At 39.4% G+C, this 15706-nt stretch overlaps 1 protein-coding gene across 9 annotated transcripts in view; it reads right to left on the minus strand.

The window, feature by feature from the left end:
* Nucleotides 1–15706, minus strand: part of TUB (TUB bipartite transcription factor) — a 137793-nt gene that overhangs the window by 79635 nt on the left and 42452 nt on the right. The gene's annotated exons all lie outside the window — the stretch shown is intronic.

Here is a 15706-nt window from a genome sequence, read left to right on the forward strand (position 1 = left end):
CCTACCCTGAGATCAGTGTACTTTACTCCTGCAGAATAGCAGCTGTAAAAAATACTGAGTGGTATGAGTACTCCTGCCTGCTTACATGACACAGGCACATTCTGACCAAACTTAAAATGGAAAGCCTGGGCTCTTTTAACACCTACCAATCAATGGTTTGAGTCACTGAATATAACTTATTTTCATTCCCCACTAACATGAAGTGAATTCCAAGCAGGTACAGAGGGAGATGTGCCTCTGTCTCGATTGCAATCTCAAGAGCAGAATTGATTCAATATATTTATCTTGAAAAAAAACAGGTTTTCAACATCACATATTTCTTTCTAAAGGTGCTCGAGTTACCTTTCATGTCTTGTGATCAGCTGCATCTCCAAAGCAATCTATCTCCCCTTTATTTAAAAGAAAATATTAATGAACAAAGGTAGTATTATGAGCACCTGTAGTCCCTGAAGAGTTAGAGAACTCCAGGCATCAAAGCAAAGCATCAAAGGAGGCAGCAAACTACAATTTGATTGCAGCAGCACATGAGATTGAATTTCAGCTGAATGAGTCCAGGACCTGATTATGTGATTTTGAACAAGTCACCTCACCCTTAGGTCTCTCTTTCCTTGTGCAATATTTACAGCATAAACACCCAAGGCAGCCAAAGTGTGATGCAGGACAGCCCCAAAATGTGTTTGTCTGCCCTTGCAGTGCCATTATCTGGAGGAAGAGCTGTGCAAAACAAACAAACAAACAAAAAGCAAAGATGGAAAATAAATGGAATCACTTATGCTAAGATGAACTTGTGAGCCATTGTAATTTAAGTAAAATCTGTGAGGTTTTTAGGAAGGCCCAAATCACTAATGTGGCTATTGAGCACTCACTCTTGAGGTACTAAAGGTACTGAAAACACCAGAATCCAGAGGTTATTCCAAACACATTCAGATGGAAGTGACAACTTCCATTAAGAAGCCCTGCAAAACTCCAGCAGCAGCCCCTGGGCACAATGGACTGAAAGCTAGCTAGGGATTAGGCTCCTTCCATTCTTCATTTCAGTGAGATACACACTGAAAATTCCTCCAGGCAAAAGATTAGCATGTGCAATCCTCCTTAACAGTACCTGTAAATTACAGGTTATGTTCATCAAAATAATACAAAAAAACTAAAGATGGATATACAACTTCTATGAAGCTGAAAATCTTTTTCTGACAACACTTCTGCTAATCTGTAACTCACCTTGAAATAAGAACAATCCCCACTGTGCCATTCTATAAAGGCTCATGGAAGCTATATGGTTCCTGAATTCCTCACATTTCTCCAGAAGAAACACTGGTGCTTTAGCCCAATCTCTGCCACAAGCAAAAGATGTCCTTCAGGGCAGCAAAAAATTGAGGGTGCAGAGGGAACAAAACATTTTCTTAGCAAAGTGTTTTCTAGCCCAAACTTCCTAGGACACCTGAAGGGAGAGAGAGACCTGCCAGCTTATTGTGTCAGCAGCTGCCTTGCCTGGATATCTGACTGTGTCAGAGGTTTCACCTGCTGCCCTCCCCTCTGCCATTGCTCAAGACACTGTCAAAGATGTATCTGGAGGTACTGAGGGGCAAGGACCTGATGAAATAATGAACTGACTTTGCACCTTCGTATGACATTTTCACATGGCCACCCCCCAACTTCCATCACCTTGTCATCCACAGCTAATGGCAAGTACTTTCATTCTGGTCATTCTCAGCTTGCATTTAAAACTGATCTTTTCTGCAAAGCATTTCTCCATTGTACATGCAGAGGGAAAGGAGAGGAATGGACCAACGTTTGCACAAGCAGAGACATTGCAGGGCAAGATCATAATTTATTTATTCGTTTGAGTCTGAATAGCTTCATCTGAACTAATAACTCTCCCAAGTTCATTCTCTGTGTGATTTACTCTGACAGACAAATTAGTAAGTGTAAAGAGATGGAGAGAGGAGCCAAAACCTTTTTCATTTCAGTTTCAAGAGAATATAGCTTCTACATAATAGCAAAACATTGAATAAGAGAATAAAATTCAAAGCTAAGCAATTGAAAAGTTGGGTTAAATCATCTCTTTTGCTAACCAACTCTGCATTAGTGTTTTATGAAAAGTACAGAGCCAAGCTCTCTTCCTGGATAAAACCTATAATTATTTTATAAAGACATATAGTAATTGAGGATGATTCAGAGATAGCTGAAGAAGTAGCAGCTGTATCAATCTTCAGGGAACCAGTTCACAGAACTACATTTTTAAAGACTCCTCAAGGGCAACTGCTAGCTATAGTCCATCTGTTCATAAAAATCAAAATGAGGAAAAAAATCAATTATGGTTTAAATTTAAATCAGATTTCAAGCCCAAAGCTTTTCAATTTCTTTGCCTAAGATTGCTGGCACACGGGATTTGGATTTAAGACCAGCATGATCTATTTGAAGACAGGCTGCCAGGGCCACAACATTACATGTTCAGGTCTCTCCTTTAGGCCAAATTTGTAAATGTTGCTGAGTTTTTCCTCCTTTTACTCCAAGCTAGGGGTGACTGACAATGTCTCTGTCTCTTCTCATCTCAGAAGCAGTGTACCCTGAAAATTAAGAAGAAATCATCAAATTGATGATCAAAGACAAATTTATGGGCATTCTCACATGGAAAGAATGCAACTTGGGAATTAATAGAACTGAATTTTCTGTGGCAGCATAAACATCACATTACATTTTTGATGGAAGAACTGCAGTGCTGATAGCTAATACTGTACCAAGGTCTCTTCAGTATTTTTAATTGCATTAGCAATGCAAGGTCAGGTACTTCTCCTTTGGTGAGACTGAATTAATGTTATTAATGTGCAGAGAGGATTCTGCATTCAGATGAATTTACCAATATTGTCTATATTACTTGAAATATATACTGCAAAGCCTCTGCAAGCAGGGAAAATACTGAGTATAACAATAAAACTGCAACTACAACTCCAGATTTCCAAAGGGAGTAGCAGAAATTCACTGAGTTGGAGTGAGCAGTGAAGATTTACCTCAGCTGAGAGCTTGGTCCCTTATTTCTGTAATACTAAGTCATCATAAAACATGACAGATGCAGTACTAACTGCTAAAACTTAACCAGGGTCTCCCTCAAACCTTGTTGCTTCAATCAGGGCTACGTATGACAGTTCTGGAATAAACTGCTTTCATTTCAAATCCATCAAATGTTATATTGTGCTTATCTTTGAGGCGATTGCTTTTTGGCTGGGACAAATTATGTACTCAGGTCTAGTCCTAGATTAGAGTTCACTTTGAGTATAGCCTTCCTCCACTTCTGAGGGTGCACAAAATTCCTGTGAGAGTCGGGTTATCTGATGGGCAAACAAGTTCCCTCTCACTGAGCCCAGAGGGTGAACAAGCTGACTGTGGGCAAGGATGGAGGTGAAATCCAGAATAATGAAGAAGGTAACTCCCAGAACCAGCTTTCCTTTCCTTTCCCCTCCAGGCAGAGAGGAGAAGGGTATGAAAAGAGTGTGGGAATGGCACTTTCACACACCTTGGAGAGACAGTATCCCTGCCAAATAAAGGATGGGCACTTATCCATGCAGGAGACACTGTTTAGGGAAGCACCAATCATCTTTGGAAGTTAAAATAAATAAAATCACACTTATTGCTTCTTAATGCTTCAAAGTAGTGCTGCAGCACTGTGAAAATGGCACCTCCACCAAGCAGCTCATGCATCCCTAAGCTGTGCCATGCTTCTCCAATGCTGCAGCACTGGCTTTGAAAACTTTATTGTTCCCCAATAAACAGAGGCTATTTTGATCTGCCTCTTGGATTTTATCTTTCAAATTCTGCTTTTCACATTTTATGTACAATGTAGAGTGGTGGAAGTATTTTCCTTGCAAATGGACAGGCTTAAGAGAGCACAAGTGCACCCAAATGCAGAGTCACCATGAACTAGCCATGTTACAGCCATATGTATGCAGCATTAGCACATACATTCCACAGCAGACAACAGCAGACTGATACGGTCTTGAGTCATTAACTGATCACTAAGTAATTAATATTTACCTCCAATATACTTCTGATCAAATCTTTTTTTCACAGCAGTGGAATGTGGTGCAGATTATGAACCACCAATATATCAACTTTCTCCAGTACTTTGCATTTTCTTGCGGTGTGAACTACAAACATTAACTAGTCTTTTCTCAGCTATATTCATCGTTCAGATGAACGTGTCATTTAGGTCAGCAATTTTCTCCATTGTAATATTTCATATCAAAAAATTAAAATTAAAATTAACACTTTTTTTTTCAGGTATTTGTTGTCAAGTGCTGGCACTCATGACCTGAAAGGTGCTAACTCAATGGCACTTTCATAGATGAGAATTTCCCCAAAGAAATGGAGAAAAATCAGAGATAGGGAAGGTAAAACTCCACCAAAAAAAGGGCCAAATCCTGGTCCACAACAAAGCCATTCTAGGAATATGCTGATGTTGAGGAGCTTATATAGGAGCACTGCACAATGATCAGAATGACATCAGCTAAGATCCACATCTGAGGGTGGTTTGGCATGCTGCCTCCAGCCTGGAGCCACCTATATAGACCTAGCCATGGCCCTTTTGGTAAAAGGCTGCACTTGCTGCCAGCTCCAGGGTTTTCAAGTTGTACAAAGCTACACCAAGGGCAGAACAGGCCCAGAAATCTTCCTGCTGCTTGTTACAAGGTGACAGGTTTGCTGCAACAGACAAGCAGATCCTGCAACAGCTATCCCTGTGCCCTCCCAAATGTACATGCTGCCTTTCTCCTCCAACACAGAATGAAAGTTGCACCAGCAGCTCAGGGAAATGAAATTCCTCCTAAGAGCTCTTTCCTTGGAGGACAGCACCGCTAGGAGTTGTGGCTGGTGAGATTTGACCCACAAAGAAGACAAACAGTTGCAGAAGGAGCAGACTTTACATTTTCATTTGATTTCTTGTGCGGTTTTGTAAGAGAAATATTAATAGCACACTAATGGCAGCAATTACGATAATGAATGTGACAGCTGGTACCAGCAGCTGAGCATACGTTGTGGGTTTTATATTTTCTGTGGATGGTGTGAGGCGGCTCCGAGCAATTGCAGTCACTGTCTTCTGCTTTTCCTGAGGATTCTATTTTCAGCAAGACAGTGCTTGTGGCAAAAAAGATGGAGAGCTACTTTTGTAAGTGTGTCACCCCTCAGGAGGTTACTCACAGCTCAAAGAAATAGGTAACATGTTCAAAATATGGTCAGCTTCTCAACCTGCTCTGGTCCTCTCAATGGGTACAGTTGCACTGACAAAGAAAGCATCCTTCAGCTGTTCACTAAGCAGTTTGATTCCCCCCTTCCTAAAGAGAAAACAGAGTGGAGGCACTCCTGCAATAGAACTACGAAGCAATAAACAAAACTCTGGTGACTTGGAAATATTTACAAACAAAATGCACATCTGGGATCCCATGATTGCCACCCTCCTGCTTCACCTCTGAACAAACCCCGTGAGAGTAAATGAAACAGAAAAGTAGCACAGATACTAAAGAAAGGGCAGAAAGGAAATAAGAAGATTGTTCTGGCTCATCTTCACTCAGATTAAATCCTGATTTTTAATTAGAAGTGAGCTGGGCTCCTGCCCTGCAGAACAGGGGCACTAGAAGGCGTTGGACTGGTATGCAGGCAATGCAGGTCAGAGGTTCATCTCCAAATTCCCAAGGGTTGCCAAACTTGGGTTCATCACTCCTGTTTTAAACGTGGAAGTCACAGCTATTCAGATGCTGTTCTACCCTCATTCCTTTTCATGATAACACAATCTCGGTGCTGGGAAGCCTGAGGCACTTCCAAGCTTCAGGAGAAGCCTGCAGGAGCTGAGCTGAACTGCAGGAGAGAAGTGTGAAAGGCAGTGGGCATTGCTGGTACTCACTTTACATGGTGTGAAAACTTGAAAGGTGGTGCCTGTCACCTGCTCAGCTACTGAACAATCAAGGATAAGGGAAATCAGAATTCTTGCCTGCCCTAAGATAACAAATTTTGGGGTCTTACCAAATCAGTCAACCAAAATACTATAGAAGAACTTTGTTTCTCCTAAAGAGCTACATGTTCTAAAATTACCTTAAGTTGTTCTCAGAATAGAATCCTTCCAGAAGTTCCAAGTTCTGAGGCTAACATCCACATCTAGTAATGTGTTTGCACTCTGCCTCTTGTAAACTTGGGTCAAAGTTGACTCTCATGGCCCATTTTCTAAACTAACAGTTCTATTTACCCCATGCTCTTGTCCTGAAGGACTGTTCCAGCCTACTCTACCATCATGAAATGTAATGACTGTATTTTTAAAATGCCTCTCTGTCGAAGGGAAGTGTGAATAAAGCACAAGTTTTACATATAAACTTGATGTACATTCAGCAATCATCAGGGTGGAAAGATGCAGAAGAGTGTAAGGCAGAGAGAATATAGCAACATTTTAGCTGAAGGGAAATTAATTTCCTAGAAGCTACAGAAGACAAAATACAGCTTTAGGTTCTTAACTGTTCTGACATTGCTAGAAGGCAAATCTCAAAGCATAAGGCTCAAAGAAAAACAAAACCAAGTGGCATATCCATTGAAGTCTTCAAAAAACAAAGGGGCAGCTTAAAGGCAATCTGTCAGTGTAACAGCAAAATAGGCACAGTTGCTGACTTCAGCAAGGAAGCAGATAGCTGAATTTTGGACAAATGAGAAATTTGAAGAAGAATTGCTGTCAGCTTTCTTAAAAGGACATTAAAATAATAAAATCCTCTGGTCACAAGTGCAAACCTTGCAGATACAGGTGAGTCATAGACCATTCCAGGACACAGGCTTTTGAAACTCAAAATTATAAGGGACATCTACAACGTGGCCTCACGTGTCTGTTTGTGACAAACACATGGTCAAAGACAGAGACATCCTCAGATGACCCAGCTGCCACAGTGTAATTTTCAAATACCTTAGTCTGTCTTGCTTAACCTTAAACAATCCCCTTAATGAAGAGCAATTTCTACTCAAATTGAGGCATGCCAGGTTGATGAGGGCACAGGCCTAGAAAGTGTTGGCTAAATGTCATCACTGCTATAAAGTCTCTCTTTTTGAATTTTCTTCTCGTTAAAAAAAGTGAAAGGAAGACCATGTTCTTTTTCAGATCCCAGAGTATCACCCACTGCAACAATATGGTAAAAGGTATTCTCATCAGTCTTTGAAAAGGGATGAAAGACAAGAACAATAAGTGGACGCTGAATTGTAACAGATCTAAACACGCACTTGACATTAAAATAAAATAACATTAATGTAAATTTCAAGAAAATTCAGCATGGCCCTTTCTCTTGTGTATTTTAAAAGCTCCAGCAGTAACACAAGCATTTAAAGTATGGGTAACTGCCTCACTGCCTTGTTGTAGTACCTTGCTATTCATCTAATGCTGAAAAAGAGGTGATTCACAGTCCAGATGATGTATCACCCCCCTTTTTCCTTTCATTTTCTTACTGCATTATATGCACAACAATGATGCTGTATCCTAGTGGAAAAGCACTGTACTGTGCATCAGGACACCTGAATTCTCCACTTGGCTCAGCCAGAGGCTGACATTGACCTTGAGCAAGTTTTTACTCCTGTGTGTCCACTTTGTACACTCAGGACCAGGTTGGTTCCTGCTGCATTTAATGAGGTGCTCAGTGCTTTAGGTAACCTGGATTTAAGGGAACCTGTAAATATGCAGGAGGAGCAACAATACTGAATGCTTTACAGAAAGGAATGACCATACAAGGCTCAGAGGGAAGAATTTGTGCCTCCTTTAGCAGCTGCTGCTGCAGTTCAGCAACTCAAGGGCCCACTGTGACGCTGTGCCTTGGATCCACAGCCAGGACTGGAATCAATTCACCAGCTGTGTTCTGTCCTAATTACAGTTTTATCACTTCAGACCAAGTGGAAAAGCAGCTTGGTGGCAAAGATACAATGTGGAATATCATGTTCAATACCAGAGTATTTCATCTTTTTTCAGGGCTTTTTGAATTTATTTGTCATGATCCCAAAAGAGCTGCCACCACTTTCACACAGGTCTATAAGTGTAGGTAGCACAATTTTCTACAGGCTAGAGAAGAAAGAATTACCATGAACCTTAATAATTTAAAGCACAATATTTTGTTTAAAGGAATTGTTCAAATTAAGCATTTATACATTTGGTCAAGGTTTTGATTATTTTTTAAAGAATTTCCTGACCCACAGTGAAGCCATAAGAACAAAAAATATGAAAAAGAGAGAGACAGACTGAGAGAAGATAACAGTGCCACAGACATCAGCATTGCTTTTGTTTTCCCAACTACACCCTGAATATTTCAGACTCTCCCCATTTGCTTATGTTCTGCTCTGGGTTCACTCCTGCCCTGATTAATGTTCCAGCTACTGAAAGCCTCTGATGAAGTTAGACTTCAGGGGATTGTCTGCGGGCTAAATACAAAGGCATGTTCTTTTTAAATACACGAGGTTTATTATATTCTTGGGGTTTATTATACTCTTTCCCCTGAGACAGATAAAACAATGCATTAAACACATAAATCTACCACTGAGTGAACAGTTGGTGGGAGAATACATTTCTTGCCCCTAAAGACAATCTACACCTGTGAGATAGCCCATTTCATTATCCATTCAAAAAATAAATAAAATGGTGGAGTCTCACATACTTTTCAGAAACAGAAACACTTGCCACACTGTTTTCCCCACAGAACTCTTATAAAATTTAAAAGTATAGCTCTTCCTTTTCTACAGCTGAATACTCCTAATGCCCTGCCACACCTGCTGTTTCATGTAACACAAATTTTGCCATGTGGAAAGATACTGTTCCAGTGAAAGAAAAAAAATTATTAATCACAAAATATTCACCGAACATAAAAGCGCCATTTTCGCTTTTGATGTAAGAAACTGCTGGATTGCATAAACCTTCTACACTTAGGTTTCAGTATTCCTTACAAGGATTTGTCTTCATGCCATTGTCAAGCAAATCCCTCAAAGGGCACTTTTCTGACCTTCCTGATAAGCTGACCCTGCTTTGTTCTTTAATGAATAATTTTCTTGCTTCCACAGCCAGTTTTTCTATTTCTTTTGGTCATTGAGCTCTCATATTCTTTCCCATCAGTAAAGACCAGAAAAGCATTAACTTAAACTAAGCCCTAGTTTAACTTCAAATCATTAAAGCTGAATTTCGAGGAATTTTATGCAAATTAACATGAAGTGTGATGTGGCTTTCTAATTAAAAAGAGAAAAAACATTAGTGTAAACCTCAAACTGCATGATTTTTCATTCATCTACTCAGTGAATAAGAAAGATCCTCAAGCTTTTTGTGTGAAAAAATAGGTTAGTAATATCATGACTAGTATTTTAAACATAGTGTCTTGCTTCAGACTTTTAATTAACAGCCTGAGTGTCAGGTAATTTTCTGTAGGCTCTCTAGTGTGAAGAAAATCTTCAGTTTTTCAACATGCTTTAAAAAAGAACCTCCTCATTCCTGCAGTCAACATTTATTGGTGTGTGTGCATGTGTGTGTGATGTAAGAAATAATATTTAACACCTGCATGCAAACCTATCTGTGCTACCCACAGATTACTCTGTCTCCCAAAAAGTACCCTCACATCTGGGCACAAATACAGACCAGTATCTTCACGCTACCATTCAAGATAAAAGCAATACTGTACTAAACATAATAACTGTCGGAATCTGTGGGTGTTGGTGATTCCGAGATTGTAGAAAGTCTGTGTCTTTCTGCCCCGTTGCCAACGAAGAAGCCATAATTCGTCTGTGCTGGTTTCAAGGTTGTTTATTCTGTTTATCTCTAACATGTTCTGCTGCCCTGCCGCAGGTCTGTCCTGCAGGGCAGCGTGTGGGGCTCTGCCCCTCAGTGGGATGGTACAAACATTATATACCAGAAATTACGTGTACTATATTTACAATAATGTGCCAATATCTATCATCTACGTTGCACAGTGTGTCCCCAGCCTAAACCAATAGAAAAATGCCAACATCACCAAGAACATGGAGGTAAGGAAGAAGAAGGAGGAAGAAAAGGATCAGGCCCTCTTTCCTCCATCTTAGAACTCCTGACCCCCCTGTACAAAGTAAAACCCCCCTGTACAGGTGTTAAAGCCCCCCTGTACAATACTAAAAAATTTTACCCTCTAATTTGTGACTACTTTTACTATACCATCTAACCCTCTGTGACTGCTTGTTCCACCTTTAAAGTTGGTAATTCATTCCATGGTTCAAACTCAAAATCACAGCTGTTTTCTGCTGTTTGTCAGGGTCTAAAATGCTTCTGACCAAGGCCTGGAACCTCTGAAAATGTCTGAGGGACATTTTGAGTTCCGACAAATAACTACCCCATTTTCAGGGTACATTCCCTCTGGATATGGAGCTGGTTTAACTTTTGATGACAGCAATGCCATGACAGTCTGCTGAATGGTTTCTGGATGTCTGAACCACACATTTTCCTTTTTCACTGGGGAAAAGACTATGTATGATGTTGTTTAGCTGAGAACAGGGTGGGTTTGGCAAGGGTTCATTCCTAAGGTCATAGGCTTTGGCAAACATCCTCTAGGAGCCCACGACCTGAAGCATATTTCACAGAAGAAGGAGTGCAGCAGCTTTACTCACATCCTCAGTCTCATGAGGATCTAGCTGAAAGCCAAGCTGATACTCTACCAAAACAGCCCTGGGGTTTTCTTGTGCAATTTTATCCACTCGCCCAAAATCCCCACCAAAAAAGTCCATGTATTGTTTCTAAATGAAATGGCTTAGGGATGTGTTAGCAACCAGTCTATTTTTATAATACAGCATCCTGATGAATGCAGTCAGCCTGCAGAAACTGGAGAGCAGAAAGGCCACAAAACCCCCATGAGCCAAAGCTCAAATGTCAAGGAGCACTTCTGCCTTTGGGATGCAGCTATCTGAGCTGAGCAGTGCCTCTTTTGCAGCCAGCATGGAGCAGCACAGAAGCCTGCAGGAAATGAGAACACAACCCAAATTCTGCCCTGTTGTACAAGAGAAAATCTCACCAGGAAGTCCACTGAATTCAATAAACTTTGTCTGGATTCACACAGACATAATGGGGAATAAAAATCTGTCTTCCTGTACTATGTGCCCTCAGCAATAATCAGGGGGATAACATCACACAGAAATACCTGGCTTGTGAAAATGAGGGCCAGCAGTGCTAGCTATGTGGTTTTGGTATTTAAGCATTTTAGAATCTAATAGCACAATGCATTCAACATGGCTCAGTACCCTGGGGCTTCCCAGTGCTGAGTCAGTGTGCTGCAGGGATCCATCACAGGTGGCAAACTGCAAACAGAGAACCCCCAAACCACTGGAACAAAATACAGCTTTTCCTACACATCGTGGACATTTCTAAAATGGATGTGTTGGTACAAGAGTTTTCTTTTCTATTTTACCCACTTTTTAAAATAAGTTAATGTCATGTACTAGTATGGACAGTACAATATTATAGCAAGACTAGATTGGCATGGGATTTTTTTTAACATCCATTTAAGAAAGAAATCTGTCTTAAATGGAATGTTATTTTAGTGCTTTTCTAGAAACATACAGATTTTCTGCCATGGATTTTGTGGTCAAAACCCAAATGCAAGAATCTTTCCCTGAATATGACTGTTTTAATTGTGTTCCAGTGACTTAATATTTATGCAATTAGAAAGTAGCTACTGTGGCATTTTAAAAGGTTCCTCTGAATGGCAAGCTGACAAGTGCTTGCATATCATTCTGAGTAAAATGACTTCACATTGTTCTGCTGACTCTAACAACTATAATTACTCTTTTATTCAAAATGTTCAACATGTTTCAAGGAAGAACACAAAATCTTCCCCACAGTGTTCTAATGAACTGCTTTCTACTGAAGAGCAAATCCTTAAGTAGAAGAACATATAAATTCATAGGGTGCCAAGCATTTATACATTTGGCCAAGGTTTTGATTATTTTTTAAAGAATTCCCTGACCCACAGTGAAGCCATACGAACAAAAAATATGAAAAAGAGAGAGACAGACTGAGAGAAGATAACAGTGCCACAGACACTTCCCTAAATCAGTATCACCCCATCACTTGCAGTTTGACTCAGTCTGACAATGCTGAGCTATTGGGCTTTTGGGAACTGAGTTTACAAAGAAGCAGGGAGCAGTGTGACCACTTCACCTGGGCTTTGTCAGTGCCCTCACAACAGGCCTATGGGGGAGACAGACAAATTTGGGCATTTCATCTTTTCTTTGCTCAAAAGGTGTATTTGAAGACAACCACAATGTCCAGAAACCTATTCAGTATTTTGAAATTACTCAGCAGCTCACAGGGAACACATCCCTGAGACCAATGGAAACATCACTGTTTCCTTCACCAAACCAAGACTTTAATTCCTGGTCTGTTACTTTCCTGTGAAAAACTCATTACAAGTTTCTGCTGCTTGCATTAGCATTACAAAAATACTTAATTGTTTTTGCTTAAAAACAAGCACTTTATGTAACTCAAGTAAAGTAATGCAAATTTTATGGATTAACTAACACTTTCTGGAATAAATAAGTTCATAGCCATGCTTTTAAATCAATTTGACACAGAATAAAAATCTCAGCTGAACACAAGATAAGGTGTAGCAGTCTCTTGGGTGTCAGAGCAGCCCAGTAAAGCCAGGAATGAGAGCCCTAGAATGGGAATTTAATTTGGAAAAATAATCCATTGTTTATACTAACAAGTAGTCTTGTATGATTGTACATAAGTGAAGTCTCAAAGAAACTTCGTGAAAGAGGGAGTCAGTAGATGGTTTGAATTTAAAAGAAAATAAATAGAATAGAAAGTATGAACAGTTATCCCAATAACCAATATACGTTGCACTCATATTTCAAATACCATGCACAGACTTAGCCCTCCCATTTCCAAAAGCACGTAGCAAACTGGAAAAGATATTGGAAGGGAAGCTCTCATGATAAAATAAAAATGTTTTATTTGAAAAATGCTATACTCTGTTTCTGATATCCGTCTCTAAAATTTGATTAAGAAAAAATAATTTAATATTTATCATGATGGTGTAATTTGCCTTCAAAGATAGTGAAAGACAGATAAAAAAAAAATTGGTGAAAAATTCATGCCCTTAGCTTCTTAGAAAAGACACAGTGAAGCAAAGTGGAGAATTTATCCTATGTCACTGTAATTTGGAAAACAAAACCAAGCAAGGACAAGTGGGAAAAACCCAAACAAAACAAAAACCAAAACACACACCCAAAACATAAACACAAATATCTTCACATCTTCTGCCAAGCCAAAAAGTTATTCATTTCATGTTTTAAAGATGGGTCAACTAGTCACGAGAATCAATCACTACAAATGTATGTATACAGTCTTCAACATTGTTGCTAGTGGCTTGGTTTTTTGCATTTTATAAATATTTCTCCTTTGCATTGCACTCTAATGCTTTTCATTGACATGTACAAAGATTCCACTTCTAAAAACTGTCTAGTTTAAGCCCAGTATTTTTTATTTTTGCCACACTAAGAAATCCAGATGGGTGGTATAGAGAGCAACAAGCTTTCAAAAATACCCAGTTTCATTAATTTCTCTGCTCCCCATTTATCACTGCCAGCACTGCAAAGAGGAATAGGAACAGGAGAAAAAGTGGATTGCACAGAAGATTTTACAGATTGCTTTAGGGTTTTGTTTCTTCCTCTCAAACTCTACTGTGGCTATAAAAAGTGAGTAATCAAGTGGCCTGATTACCTGCTAGAGCTACAGTAATCTAATTAGTAAATCAAAACAATACATGCATGATAAAAATAATATATTCAACAAGATCAATGTTATGGAAGAGTGTCATGCAAAAACTCTCCTTCCAGGACAGAAACTGACATAAAATTACTTTCTCTGTTCCCAGCAACTCTTAATTTAATTTCTCTGCAGGTCAGGGTAGCCTAATTAGCTCTAAATAAGGAACACCCAGTAGAGTTTGTTCTATGATACATTTTTAAAGCCTCTAAACATGTGATTTGCTCAACTGAACTCTGGAGTTTGAAATTCAAACTATTTTGGCAACCATGATTCTGTGCATTCCCTCAGATATAAAGATATACCAGCTCTTGCAACATCTCCCAGGTGATATTTTATTTTGAAACCTCTGTCTTGGTTTTAGCCCAATGAACATATTCTTCTGTGGCACAGTTTAATTGCAACTCCTTCAAATCCTTTCAGCTCAGCCCTTCTCCTGATGAAGCACCATCAGGTGGCACAGCAGAGAAAAAACAGGCTGAATGCCAAAGAAATGAAAGCATTTCTAGTGCTTGAATGAAATCAGCAGAGTACTTAAATCTGGAGGCTTCTTCTGAAAAAGCAGCAAACAGGAGCTCCCTTGCATTACACACCCAACCTTGTGCTGCACAACTGCTGCAAAGCACCTCCTTGTGGAATATTCAGAGGTTCTGCAGGGAGCAACAATGCAAGAAAACCTCTCTCTGTGTTTCTAAGTAACCCATGACAAGGTATCAACACAGCTGGACTAGTGACCTTTCCAGTCACGACTGTGAGCAGCAGGACTGATGCTTAAGGGCACAAATTTAGACACAAAGATGAGCCAAGGACAATTGGAAAATTCAGGTGTGTAGTGTTTCAGGCGATGTTCGTGCACACAGTGAGGCTGTGCTGAAGAGAGCATTCATGTTAGTTTCCATATGGTGAATAAAAATAAAAAAAGGACCAGGCTGATAAAACAGTTTCACTTTTATAAAACGTATTGAGAAGCTTGACCCAGCAGCCAATAAAGCAGCGGCAGTTAAATTGGTATCTTCCAGCTCGGGCATCAGCATGCAAATCAGCAAATGCTATATTTTAGTACTTGTGAAGTGCTGACATGCATACATAAATCAGGAATCACTGCCAAGCTGTTCTCATGCTTTTTCAGTTTAAAGTGGCAAGAGCCTCATCTAGATAATCTTATGGTAAAGTGCCACTGGCCACACAATATTGATATTTTTCAGAAACATGCAGTATTTTGAAAAACCTGGCTATCAGCCAAAGGATGGCTTTTAATTCCAAAGGCTCAGAAGATTTTGGAAATAGCATGCTAAAAGAAAGAAAACATCAGGCATCTTGAAAAACCAGACACAGGCTTTTGTAAGTGAATTTTGCTTTCATTCCTACGCAGTTCTACTGCCTATTACTGGCTTCTAATGATAACTAGTTCTGATTTGTGTCTCAGCAGAAACCTTCTGGGATTTTCCTCACATACTTTCTTTTAAATGTTTCTTCATAGATAAGGTAATTAAACTTTTTTTTCAGGATGTTAATTTTCTCAATTTACAATACTGACAATAAGTGTCTACAACCTTTGGTTATAATTCAGCTGATACTGATCTGTAATTTTGGATATTCTTTGAGATAAAACTAAGTGTTATAATTCTCTGCACAGTTACAATTTTCAGGAGGAGGATTATAGTTTGTCTGTTCAAACAATTACATGCAAGAACAAAACTCAAAAATAAAAGCTAAGAATAGCAAATTAGTATGCATTTCATATTTCCTTTTCTATAATCTATAGAAAAAGAAGTTGAATCAGAAAGAATAACTTCCCATCTAAATTCCTATTTTTGTCCTACTCTCCAAACATCTACAGCCTACATTTTCAGATGTTGCTTCAAATTCTATAAATTAAGTTAAAAAAAAAAGATGGGTTTAGGTTTTTTTCTGACCTGCCATGCAGTGCCA

Source organism: Taeniopygia guttata, chromosome 5 (genome assembly GCF_048771995.1).
Source record: "Taeniopygia guttata chromosome 5, bTaeGut7.mat, whole genome shotgun sequence".
Taxonomy (NCBI): Eukaryota; Metazoa; Chordata; class Aves; order Passeriformes; family Estrildidae; genus Taeniopygia; species Taeniopygia guttata.